At 49.4% G+C, this 13,188-nt stretch overlaps 1 protein-coding gene across 1 annotated transcript in view; it reads right to left on the reverse strand.

Annotated features, from left to right (window-relative positions):
• Positions 1-13,188, reverse strand: part of STXBP1 (syntaxin binding protein 1) — a 62,607-nt gene that overhangs the window by 35,521 nt on the left and 13,898 nt on the right. The gene's annotated exons all lie outside the window — the stretch shown is intronic.

The raw sequence follows: 13,188 nt of genomic DNA on the forward strand, positions 1-13,188 counted from the left end.
ACCTTCAAAAGGGTCTTATATTTGAGAAGCACAGGTGTCCAGTGAGTAAGAGGTTGTGACAAGGTCTCAGGCCAGCCTCGTCCAGCTCCCAGCTGAGATGTGAAGAGTAGCAAGCTAATCTGGGGAAGACTCCCCTCCCCCAGTCACCACCTTGGTCACTGGTCAACCCCAGTATCTGCAATCCCAACAGCCCACAACCACATGTGGAAACACCCCACTTGCTACTTTGTAAACCATCAAAACACAATTCCCCAGTGACCCAACTGCCAACAGCTGCTATCAGCAACCACCAGTTGCGTCATTTCCTGGGGCACAGTGCTTCCTGACTCTGCATTTACCTGTCTTCAGGGTCTTGTGGGTCATAAGTGTTCTGGGAGCAGATGGTGTGTGCAATCAGTGAAGAAACCACTTGGGAAACTCCTTCCCATACCAGAGTGCAGGCTGGAGCCTGGTCACTCCACTTGTGATACAGCTCCCTGCTCATGCATCCTGGGAGACAGAAGATGCTTCAATATGCCCACAGTGCAGGCCTGGATGGAGTTTTGGGCTTTCCATGTTGGCTTGGCTTGGTGCAGAAAGTATTTGGGAAGTGAACCAGTGGATGGAAACTCAATCTCTCTGCGTTTTAAGTAGATGAAAATGAATATTTTTAAGGTAATTTGAGACTTTAAAAAAAAAAACTTTTTTTTTTTTATTGGAAAGACAGATATACAGAGAAGAAGAGACAGAAAGATCTTCCATCCACTGGTTCACTCCCCAAGTGGCCACAATGGCTCTCTTTTTCTGCCTTTCAAATAAATAAAAAAATTTCAAAACAGAATGCAATAGGAAAATATGTATTCATGCCTTCGCTGTCTAATTCAGTAAATGTCTTGTTGAGTAACCACAGTTGGCTGGTCACTGTGCTGCCCGCTGGGCATGCACAATGTCAGATCAGCTCAGGTCCAAGGGGCCGATGCTCTGGAGAGGGACAATGGCGGCTCCTTTTGTGAGCTTGCCACACAATAAGGAAGCTGGAATTGATCAGGAAGAACTGAGCCAAGAGCTGGGGAAGGAAGAACAAGCAGAAAGGTGTGAAATGGTTATAAATAATAAGAAATTCGTATTTTAGGGTTTAACATGTTAGCCTAGTGGCGAAAGTGTTTGCCTGGATCCCTTCTGGGCGCCGGTTCTAATTCTGGCGGCCCCACTTCCCCTCCAGCTTCCTGCTTGTGATCTGAGAAAGCAGTGGAGGACGGCCCAAAGCCTTGAGATCCTGCACCTGCGTGGGAGACCCAGAAGCAGCTCCTGGCTCCTGACTGGCTCAGCTCCAATCACTGTGGCCACTTGGGGAGTGAAACAGTGGATAAAAGATCTTCCTCTCTGTGTCTCTGTCTCCCCTTCTCTCTATAAATGTGCCTTTCCAATAAAAACAAATAAATTTTAAAAAGCAGCCATGTAGAGAAAAGCTTAAACAAAGACATTGTTTGTGTGCTGTAACATTACAATTAATCTTTACTTGCAAATGTGTGCCTTTTGATGTCTTTCTGCACAGGAAGAACGCTTCATGTCACTGGGCGTTTTTCTGACCAGGGCTCTTCTTCGCCCAAATTACTGTTAGGAGAGCTTTCTGGGTACAGTATGAATGGGCCAAAAGTATACACATTCAGGGGTCTTCATAAGTTCTGCTGAATTCTGCCTACAGCTTAATTCACAACCTCACCAATACTGTGTGACTTTCCAAATGAGCATCAGTTACGTGTAATTTTTGCTACTGTGATAGCACAAAAACGGCATATTTCTACTTTTTTACTTTTTTTTATTGACACCAACGCTGTGGCATAATGCTCCTGCCAGAGATGTTGACATTCCCGATGGGTGCTAATTAAAGACCCAGCCCTCCACTTCCAACCCAGCTCCCTGCTAACGGCACATGAAAGCAGAGGAGGATGGCCCAAGTCCTTGGGCTTCTGAATACAAGTGGGAGAACCAGATGAAGCTCCTGACTGGGCACTCGCCCTGCCCAGCCTGAGTGCTGTGGCCATTTGGGTAGTAAGCCAGTGGATGGATGATCTCTCTGTGTAACACTGTCTTTCAAATAAATAAATCTTTTTTCAAACTAAAGTTATTATACTATTGACAATGAAAATGGAGCTTTTGCCAGTAAAAATTCATTTAAAGTCACTGAAAAAACAAAAAGATTTTGCTTAAGTCATTTTTTGATGGGGAACAGCAGAAACACAATTAAAAAATCAAACCAAATATATCAGAGCTAAAAGACACAAGAAAATGAGGATTGTAGCCCCGGCACTTCCCGCCAATTCCTTCCCTTTCCAAAATTCCGAGGCCATATATTTGTCCTGGCTGTTGTTAATAACCAATTCCATCCTTGCCCTACATTTTTAATCCAATACTGAAACGGAAACAGGGATTAGAGCCCATTTTAGTATTAAGAGTCCGCGGCTTGGGCTCCCACCTCACATCTAATCCCCAGTAGCCACACTTCCTCCCATTCCTAAATCTCTTTTATCCAGCAGAGGGAAAGACGCAGCTCAAGCTGGTCCTGCTGGGACCCTGCCTCTGGGCACCAAGCTGTGGGCAACCGCAGTGTCTGCGCAGCCACCTGCCTCCTCCACCAGCCCTGTCAGAAGACCCGAGGTGCCCCCATCCCGCCTCTCCCCACCCCCACCCGCCCCCGTTCCTCCATGTGACATAGAGACCTCATTCTAATGGCTCTGCTGCCCTCGGGGCCAAGTGAGCAAGAAAGGTACCTCCAGCAACTGGGTGCCTTCCCGAACTCCAAAAAGTTCTCTCAAACCCCGAGATAAATAGCAAGTGGTCTCCGATGACCAACCTGGCCATCTTCTTCCAACTGGAGCTCCAAACAGGATGGAGCCTTTGCCCGAGGAGTCACCTAGGGCTTGCAGGGCCCCAGTCCATGAAGCCCTTTCAGCCTGGGGACTCATGACTGTCTCCTCCAGTAATCGATACCAGACTCCGGGCCCAGGGCTTGTCAGAGCCCCTGGAATGGCACTATAAACGGGCAGAAGCTGGGAGAAATACAGCCAAAGTCCTCCAAGTATGGGTGAGTCCACTAGCCCAGAGAAGATCACCAGGATCTGCCTCCCAGTTGAGAGAGACTGAAGGCTGCGGGACCTCAAGCCTCAACCTCTGGCCCCTTCCACCAATGCTAAGACCCCAGAAAGCCTGAAATTCCTCCAACCTGGGAGTAGAAGTTCATGCAAAAGTCACCTTTTGGGGCCCAGTGCGATGGTTCAGGGGCTCAACCCTTGCCATGCATATGCCAGGATTCCATACAGGTGCTAGTTTTTGTCCTGGTTGCTCCACTCCCCTACCAGCTCCATGCTTGTGGCCTGGGAAAGCAGCAGAGGATGGCCCAAAGCCTAGGGACCCAGCACCCACTTGGGAGACCCAGAGGAAGATCTTGGCTCCTAGCTTCAGATTTGCTCAACTCCAGCTGTTGTGGCCTCTTGGGGAGCATACCAGTGGATAGAGGATCTTTCTCTTCTTCTCTCCATAAATCTCCTTTCCAATAAAGATAAATAAACTTTGAAAATAAGAAAAAAGGTACCCTCTGGACAGAATCCCAGTGGCGTAGGATATAATGCTGGCTACTCAGACAAAGAGTACCTCCATCCCAAGCCTTTAAGAACAATCATCGAGTGGAGTATTGAAGTTAACAAATGGCAGTTAAAATTCAAGTCCAGACATGTTCTAGCTGTGTTGAGTTTGGCCAAGTTTACAGCATGTTAAACTTTATTTATTTTTATTATTTTTATTTTTTTTACAAAGTCAGATATACAGAGAGAGGAGGAGAGACAGAGAGGAAGATCTTCCATCCGATGATTCACTCCCCAAGTGAGCCGCAACGGGCCGGTGCGTGCCGATCCGATGCCGGGAACCAGGAACCTCTTCCGGGTCTCCCACGCGGGTGCAGGGTCCCGATGCATTGGGTCGTCCTCGACTACTTTCCCACGCCACAAGCAGGGAGCTGGATGGGAAGTGGAGCTGCTGGGATTAGAACCGGTGCCCATATGGGATCCCGGGGCTTTCAAGGCGAGGACTTTAGCTGCTAGGCCACGCCATTGAGCCCAACATGTTAAACTTTAGTTGTCTCATCTGCCAAGTTAGAATCATAATACTTTAATGGTCTGTTGTGGTGATTGGTGAGGTAAAATTCCCAGGATGGTAGGACAAAGCCTGGTACATTTTGAGATATTCAACAAAAAGTACCTACAGTAATACCAATGAAAATATGTATTAACACAAAAAGGCAGATACCAGTGTGATGGTGGGAGGGCTCTGAACACCGGCCTGGGTGTGGAATGCTAGGAGGAAGCCACTATCAGTCAAGAGACCCTCATGCTTGCCAACCTGTCCCCTGTGCCCGGGGAACAAGATGGGGTACCTCACAGCACGCCTTGCAAGGTCATCGACGCCTGGCTTCTGTGTCTCAGTCCCACCCTGTCCCCAAGCAGCCATGGCTCATGGCTGGCACTGATGACTACCCGGTACCCTCTGCCAGAGGTGCGCTGGCACCCTGGGCAGGTTTGCCAAGGTTGCTGTCAGTGCCATTTACAAACCCCACAGCCATCTGACCTCCAACCTCTGAAACCAGATTTCCACAGTGGGAATCCACAGACCATCTTAGAAAGATTCAAACCAGTGTCCATATAGAGGACCCAGGTGCCGGTTGTGGTAACATAGAGGTTTTTACACAGGAGAAATAATGTGAAGTAAGCATGTTAGAAAAATATATGTATTATTCAGGGACCAATGCTGGGTTGTAGATTGGTAAAGCCGCTGCCTGCAATGCCGGCATCCCACATGGGCACAAATCCTGCTGTTCCATATCTGACCCAGCTTCCTGATAATGCTCCTGGGAAAGCAGTGGAAGATGGCTCACATCCTTGGGCTCCTTCACCCAGCTGGCAGACCTGGAAGAAGTCCCTCACTCCTGGCTGCCGTCTGGCCCAGCCCTGTTGCAGCTCTCTGGAGAAAGAACCGGTGGATGGAAGAATCTCTCTCTTTGTCTCTCTCTAGCTGCAACTCTTTCAAAAACAATAATCTTTTTTTTAAATTATTTTTCAGGGATGGGTGTTGTAGTGCAGCTGCTGAAGTTCCAGGGACTGTCAACTGCCTGTTAAAGTCCTAGCTGCTCTGCTTCCAGTCCAGCTTCCCACTAGTGTGAGTGATTCTGGGAGACAGCAGGCGCCGGCTCACGCAGCTGAGTCCCTGCCGCCTACCATGAAGACCTGAATGGAGGTCCCTCGGCTTCAGCCTCACCCTGCACTGGCTACTGCTAAGCATTTGGGGAGTGAGCCAGGGATGAGACAGCTCTGCCACTGTCTCCAAGTAGATGAAAAGCAAACATTTCTCTAAAAAGCATATTATCCAAAGAAATAAGAACATTTTGCCACATTTCCAACAAGAAAGATGTTCATAGAATATAAAAAGGAAGTACATATTAAAAATATGGCTTTGAGATAAACATGAAAATATCTGTATCTCAAACAATATGAGTAGTTTACCAAAAAAAATCACATATTCTCAGAACTGCAATAACCATGTGAATACATTTGAGAATAACAGCACAACTGCATCAAGACACATCACACCTGAATCTCCTGAATGCAAACATAAACCCTGAACAGAACAGGCGGCCTCTGCAGGCAGTGGTCACAGCTGGATGCCTGCATCCCACACTGCAGGGCCTGGGTTTGAGTCCCAGCTCCCCTTCCAAGATACGAAAGAGCTAGCTCTGCACCACTATGTCCCTGTCTACATTGGGAGCGACCACACCTGCCTCCCTGGGCTGCTCTGCAGATTAAGCTAGCGCACGTCAAGCCCACAGCTAGGTGCTCAGCCTCAGGATCCACTACCATCTCCTTGAAGTGGTATTCCAACCCTCTTACTACTCAAGCACTCTATGATCTCCAACTGCTTTCTAGTAGCTCCTCTGTGGAGTTTCCACCTCCCGTTTCCCAGTGTGTTTCACTACATACAATTTTTCTTCACACATTCAATGATATCTACTGCATACCAGCTATGTGCCAAACATCCTTATGAATATTAGAGAGATGACCATGACTGTGCTCTCGGCACTGGCAGAGGCTCTCCTGCTGCAGCCCCTCACACCCTGACATACCTGCTTCAAGTCCATCTTCACCCCCTCCTTGGGCAGGAGCACCTCCCAGCTACTGAGCCAGTGGCTGTCTACAATGGTGCTCTAAAGACCCCGGACACTGACAGGTGGGTGCCTGAGCCGTGTGGCTGGTCTCCCCCATCACTACCCCCCGACCTCACTTTTCCCAGGCCACAGCTTCCAAACCAGCTCCATCTCAAGGGACACTGACACGGCAGCCCAGTTCACTGGGGCTGGTGCTGGCCCGGTTTGGGTGGCTGACTGGGCCTGGGGCCAGTGCTGTGGGGAGCTCTGTCACTGGTTATGCCAGGAACCCTTGTCTGAAACACAGCTCTTCTACACGATTCTGGGCTCTGCCCTCTTGGAGGCTATTGGGCTATTTTGCTTGCTGGTGGCCTTTTGCAGCCTCTGCCATGCGAGGGATTTGTTTCCACCTCCCACAGTTCCTTCTCCTGTGTCTGCCCCATATGTTCTTCTTCCTACACTCTTCTAGGTAAGCTGAGGAAAGTGGCTGGCCCAGAGTTTAATAGGGGGAAGACAAGACCATTTGAGAGAGGGAACAACGATCAAACAGAAACTGCAAACTTTCCTGAACTCCAGGGTGATGGGGTTGGGGAGGAGGTCCCGGGAGGTGTAAGAAGAAACCAGCTCCATGGGCCCGGCGGTGTGGCCTAGCGGCTAAAGTCCTCGCCTTGAACGCGCCGGGATTCCAAATGGGTGCTGGTTCTAATCCCGGCAGCTCCACTTCCCATCCAGCTCCCTGCTTGTGGCCTGGGAAAGCAGTCAAGGATGGCCCAGAGATTTGGTACCCTGCACCCATGTGGGAGACCTGGAGGAGGTTCCTGGTTCCCGGCTTCGGATTGGTGCAGCACAGGCCGTTGTGGTTACTTGGGGAATGAATCATCGGACGGAAGAACTTCCTCTCTCTCTCCTCCTCTCTGTATATCTGACTTTGTAATAAAATAAATAAATCTTTAAAAAAAAAAAAAAAAGAAGAAACCAGCTCCTAAATGTGTGAGTTCTGCAGGCACAGGGAGAGCAGGTACAACATTTCCAAGTCAGGCTCAAGGATAGGACAGTCTAGGATCAGAGCCAAGTACAGGGAGAACGAGCACTCCAGGGAGGGAGAGGAGGCTTCAGGATGTGCTGGAGGGATCGCCTGCAAGTCTTTCCAGGTCTTGAACGCAGCCAATGCCTTCCAAAGACTGCCCTCTGTGCCATGAACACGAAGCCAAAGCCTCTTTCATTCACCTTCAAACAGGATGACTCCCTCCCAACCTCATCCTTACAGCCTCCCCTCTCCAGTGTCTGACTTAAAGTATCAGGACGGAAGCCCCGGGTTGGGCAGTGAGCCCTGCCTGCTGGGAGTGAGATGAGGTCTGTTCAAGGTGTTGAAGGAGGTGAGATTTAACCCAAGAGGTCCAATACTGCGGAGGTTTATTCATAGTGGATATCTGCTCCCCCAAAACCAGATCACAACACCCGAGGACTCTGACTCTCAACCCTCTCAGCAGACTGGGAATGCTGCAGGGAGCAGACTCTGCTGGGATTGAGGATAAGCCTTGCTGGCTAACGTGTCTGGGGAGGTGCGAGGCTGGCTAACGTGTCTGGGGAGGTGCGAGGCTTCTTCATTATCTCCATCTTCTTTTTTTTTTAATTCTAACAATGGAAATGGTTATTATCTCTTTTTTTTGACTTTTTTTATTCATTAATTACATTGTATTACATGACACAATTTCATAGGTACTGGGATTCTCCCTCCTTCACCCCAAACCCCTCCCCTATGGTGAACTTCTTCACCTTGATGCATAACCACAGCTCAGGTTCCGTTGGGATTCCCTAATTACAGGCTCACTCCATACAGAGTCCAGCATCCCACTGTCCAGTCAAGTTCAACGGCCTCTTAGGGAGGCCCTCTCAGGTTTGAAGGTAGAGCCAGCAGAGCGTCACCTCTATCAATTAGAAGCTCCAACATATCATCAGCAACAGTCCAGGTACGATGAGGCTGGTGCAGAGTCCACTGATTGACATAGTCTATCTTAGAGTTTCCCCTTGTCCAGTTTTCCGCTGGAAGCCTATAGCTGAGGTGGTTGATTGATCTACTCCATCTTCCATCTTTTCTTGGGTAATGTTTTGATTCCTCCATTTTGTTCAGGGGAATCCCCAAAGAAACTCTGAGGCATTCCCAGTCCAGGCTCCTACATGTACTACTAGTAAGCACAGTGCCCGCCACAGTCCATCACTCAGATCAGCTGGTGGTTGTAACCCCTGGGTTGGATCTATTCTGAGCCCCGACCTCCATTGGAACCGATGAGTATTGCAGCTCTTCCCGGCTCTGCCCATCACACACTCGTCCCTCACCTAAACCAGTGGGAGGTGTGCTGGTTGGGTGCTGCCTTCCCTATTGGCACAGGCCATTTCACCTTGGCATTTTGTGTTTTGTACCATCTCCATCTTCCTTTAGTGACAGTGGCCTAAACGTATGAGTACAAAGTTCTATTAGATTCCTTTTCTAGTTAGATCTGTTTATTCACCAGTGTTGATTACTGTAACTCGTGTTTACCTATCCGGCTGCTCGGAGCTGGTGACTATTTCCCCTAATTCCCTGTGATCTATTGTTGGAGCAGTCTGTGTACCATTGTTCAGTTAACTTGTAACTTTTTTTTTTAAAGATTTATTTTACCTTTATTACAAAGTCAGATATACTGAGAGGAGGAGAGATAGAGAGGAAGTAGAGTTGCCGGGATTAGAACCAGTGGCCATATGGGATCAAGGCGAGGACCTTAGCCACTAGGCCATGCCGCCAAGCCCAACTTGTAACTTTTACCAACCTGCTTGTCCTGCAAAAAAAATTCATATAAGTTGTCCTAAAAAAATTCAATAAAATGTACATTGGTTCATCTCACCTGTGTACCCCGTGTCCCAAAGTTCTTCTCAGCATGGACATCACACCTCAAGTCCCGGTCCCCACTAGAGGGACCACCAAGACAATACCATCCCCACAGCCAGCCCCCAGGAGTCAGGACCCCCAGTTCAAAGATCACTGCAGAAAAGTCTTGGAGGCCTTTCACAGGGACTGCTAGGGAGACAGGGGAACAAGAACTGGCCCACACCCGCCAGCGAAAAGTCGGGACTGGGGCAGGCCAGGTGAGGCTACAGCATTCAAAGGCAAAAGTCATGACAGGTGATGGATTACGCCAAGCCAGGTCGGAGCAACCACTGGCATGTTCAGGATCTATGGCTGGGAACAGGCCCAGTTGGGGAGCTAAGGGGACGCCCTGGCTGGGTTGTGGTTCCCATTGGTGAGTGCAGGGGCTGGAGTGGGAGCTGCATTCTCATCTGGACATGGCTGCAGTGTCCCTCGGCAAAAGTGTGGACTGGGGCTGAGCGCACCAGATTGGGTCAGACTCCAGCACCAATTGGTGTTGGTGAGGACCAGAGTAGGTGTAGGACAGGCTAGGCTATGGTATGTTTGGTATGGAACAGGCTTAGCTGGGCTGAAACATCCAACAGTAAGAACCAGAACGAGTTGAAGGCCAGTCAGGAAAGACCATTATTCCTGCTAGGATAGTAGGTGGACTAGGTAGGGCCTGCCCATGGACTCACAGGCATGCGTGAGATCTGGTATTGGGAGAGGTTCTGATGAGGGAACTTGGGAAACTCCTCTGTTGGGACACAGTCCCTGCAAGTGAGCACAAGAACCACAATAGGGAGCAGCCCAGACCAGGCCAGGGAATCAGCATACATTTGGCACAGGTTGGAGGCAGACCCAGCTGGGCCAGTTCACATCATCTGCTGGCAAATCCGAGCATCAGAATGGAGTGTGGGTCAGGCTGGGTTTGGTTGCAACACATGCCAGTACACATGAGCACTGGGAATGGGTGCCGACTGGGCTGGGCTAGGTTGTAGCCCCCACCAACCTGAGCTGGAGTTGAGGGTGGGCTTGGTCATGTTACAGCACCCACTGGTAAATGCTGAAGTGAGGCTGCAGCACCCAACCAGCACACGTGACAACTGGGGAGGGGCAAAGCCAGTAGGGGAGCTGCATGGGGCTCCCCTGAAGGACCACCACTCCTGCTGAAGAGCAGGAGTTGGGATGGAGGAAGACCAGACTGGGCAGAGCTACAACATCTGTTGGTCTCATGTGAGCTAGATCAGGGAAAAGCCAAGCTGGGTTGACAGTTCCTACTGGTGTGTGCATAGGTCAGAATGGGTGAGGGTTGGTTGGGTTTTGCCACAGCACCAGCTGGCAGAGGCTGGTACTAGGGGCTAATTCTGTCAAGTTAAACTGCAGAACCACCTAGAGAATACATGATCTGGAAGTGGGAATGGGCCCAGTAGGGGAACAGTGGGCACCTCCCTCTTGGGTTACCACTCCCACTGAGAACCAGGACTAGGGTAGACATGGCTAGACAGAATGATACCCACTGGCATGTGTGTGGGCTGGAGAGTTGGGCTGGTTGGGTTGTAGTAGCTTCAATGCCCATTGACATGTATGAGGGCTGAATGGGATGTGGGACACACTGGACCAGTCTGCTGTACATACTGGCAAGCACGGGAACCAGGACAGAGGGTGGTACTGGTAGGGGTTATTGTGGGTCGCTTTGACTAGGCCGCAGCTTCCACTGGTTTATGTGAGGGTCGAGTGTGTGGTGGGCAGAACCAGGCTGGACTTCAACACCCACTGATTTGTGTAAAAGACAAGTCTGGAAACAGAACAGACCCAGCAATTGCAAGCACTAGTATATGCATAAGCTGACTGGGGCGACAGACTGTGCCAGACCCTGTACTTGCATGCACACACGGACTAAGTTTTTTTGGAGATCCCCCCAACTGAACTGCTGAACTCAGAACCCAACCATGAAGAGAAGAGCAGGTTCCATGGTCTGACCATGGAGTGTATGTGTCAAAGCTGACCCTCCTCAGTGGCTCAGACAGAGCATTGGACAGCATATCCAGTGCACATGGAGGATACGGCAGTCCATTGGAGCATTGGAGCCTGCAGAGGACACCTGGTACCATAACACAAGATGGAGGACAGAACAAATCGATCAACTACCCCAGCCATGTGTTGGCAGTGAGTCTCCTAGGCAAACGGAGACTCTAAGGTGGACTATGTCAGCCAGTGGATTCTGGAGAGATTTCATTGTGCTTGGAGTGGCGAGATCAGCAGCAATTCAGAACAGTTGAGCTAACAAAACCACTTGAGCAGCGCCCTCAGAGCATGCCCCACATCGGGGACCTGGGATGGGGGGGAGGCTGGGTGGGTGGGGCTTCTCCCTTTATCTATCCCCTTCCCCTAGATACAGAAAAATAAAAAAATTTAAAAAGAGAGAATGTGGAAACAGTGGTCCTATCCACTTTCCTATAGCTCTTGACCCTTTGTGCCCTAATTGACTAGGTAAAGATCATCAAAATAGAATAATAAGAATTTTAAAAATTTTCTAAAAAAAAGCACTTACAAGTTCAAGCTTGTAAACCAAGTGGATGTGAACACACAACCTCCCTTAGCTATGCCACCCACATGCAGAGTTTGGTATCGAAGACACACTTGGGTAAGAAGCATCTGCCTTCTTAAAATTTCCCCATATCCTAATTTTTAACTACTCTGTCAGAACAAAATTAGCCAAAATACTTTTTTTAAAAAAGATTTGTTCTATTTTTATTGGAAAGTCATATATAGAGCGAGCAGGAGAGACAGGAAGATCTTCCATCCACTGATTCACTCCCCAAGCAGCCGCCATGGCTGGAACTGCACCGATCCAAAGCCAGAAGCCAGGAGCTTCTTCTGGGTCTCCAAAGCAGGTGCAGGGTCCCATGGCCCTGGGCTGTCCTCTACTATTTTCCCAGGCCACGAGCAGGGAGCTGGATGGCAAGCGGAGCCACAGGGGCATGAACTAGTGCCCATATGGGATCCCGGCATGTGCAAGGCGAGAACTTGAGCCTTTCACAGGTACATATTAGGGGCCAGAGCAGTGGTTCAACTGCCAACATCCAATATGGACACTATTTTGTGTCCCAGCTGCTCGACTTTCAGTCCAACTCTTTTTCTATAGTCTGGGAAAGCAGCAGAGGATGGCCCAAGGCCTTGGGCCCCTGAACCCACATGGGAGGCCAGGAATAAGCTGCTGGCTTTGGATCACCTCAGCTTTGGACACTGCGGCCATTTGGGGAGTAAGCCAGCAGATGGAGGACTTCTCTCTGTCTCTCCCTCTCTCTGTAACTCTCTCTGTAACTTGCACAAGGATCTTCCAGCTCCAGCCCTGGCCACTGTGGGCATTTGGAAAGTAAATCAGCAGGTGGGAAAGACTCTTTCCCTGCCTCTCAAATAAACAAAAAAAAAATGAACACAACTTTCTTGATATGGGATCACTCCAGAGTGCCTCCATTTGAAGATGGCTACAGTCTGACTTTAATGCCTGTAAAGACAACAATTAAGTTAGTATATTTTAGTTACCATGATTTTGCTCCTAAATGACACTTTGCAGATATAAAAAAGACCAGAAGTTGTTATCCATGGGGCAGGAAGAGGGTACCACTCCCTTAACTGCTGAAGGACAATGGCTGAGCCTAGTTACAATCTGAGGATGTTTCTATTTAGGTTCCGAGCTTTGAGTGGTGTGAGTGGAATCAAGGGGTGGGATAAAGGCAGCTTGCAGGTGGATTAACAACGGCTTCACAGCAGCAAGCACCCCCAGAGGTTGCGTAAGACTCCCAAGGCCCAATGTTAGGACAGCCAGGCGACGTGGGCTTCTGCCAACACCAGAGAGGTGTGCATGATGGGAAATGGCTGACATCTGAGAAACCGAATCCTAACCTCAGGGTCACGAAGGTGCCGGGCTCCGTTACAGGAGGAACTATTGGCTTTCTCTCTGGAAGATCACTGACTGTTGGCTTTTTCAATCTTACTTTCCCACTTCATAAGGGTTTAGGGCCAAAAGGTTAAGGGGCTAGAAAAACATGTGTAAGCAAAGCCTCAGGGACTGTGGGCCTTGGGTTAGTAAGAAGGAAGTCCAACTGGGCACACTGAGATCAGAACCAGG

Source organism: Ochotona princeps, chromosome 14 (assembly GCF_030435755.1).
Source record: "Ochotona princeps isolate mOchPri1 chromosome 14, mOchPri1.hap1, whole genome shotgun sequence".
Classification (NCBI taxonomy): domain Eukaryota; kingdom Metazoa; phylum Chordata; class Mammalia; order Lagomorpha; family Ochotonidae; genus Ochotona; species Ochotona princeps.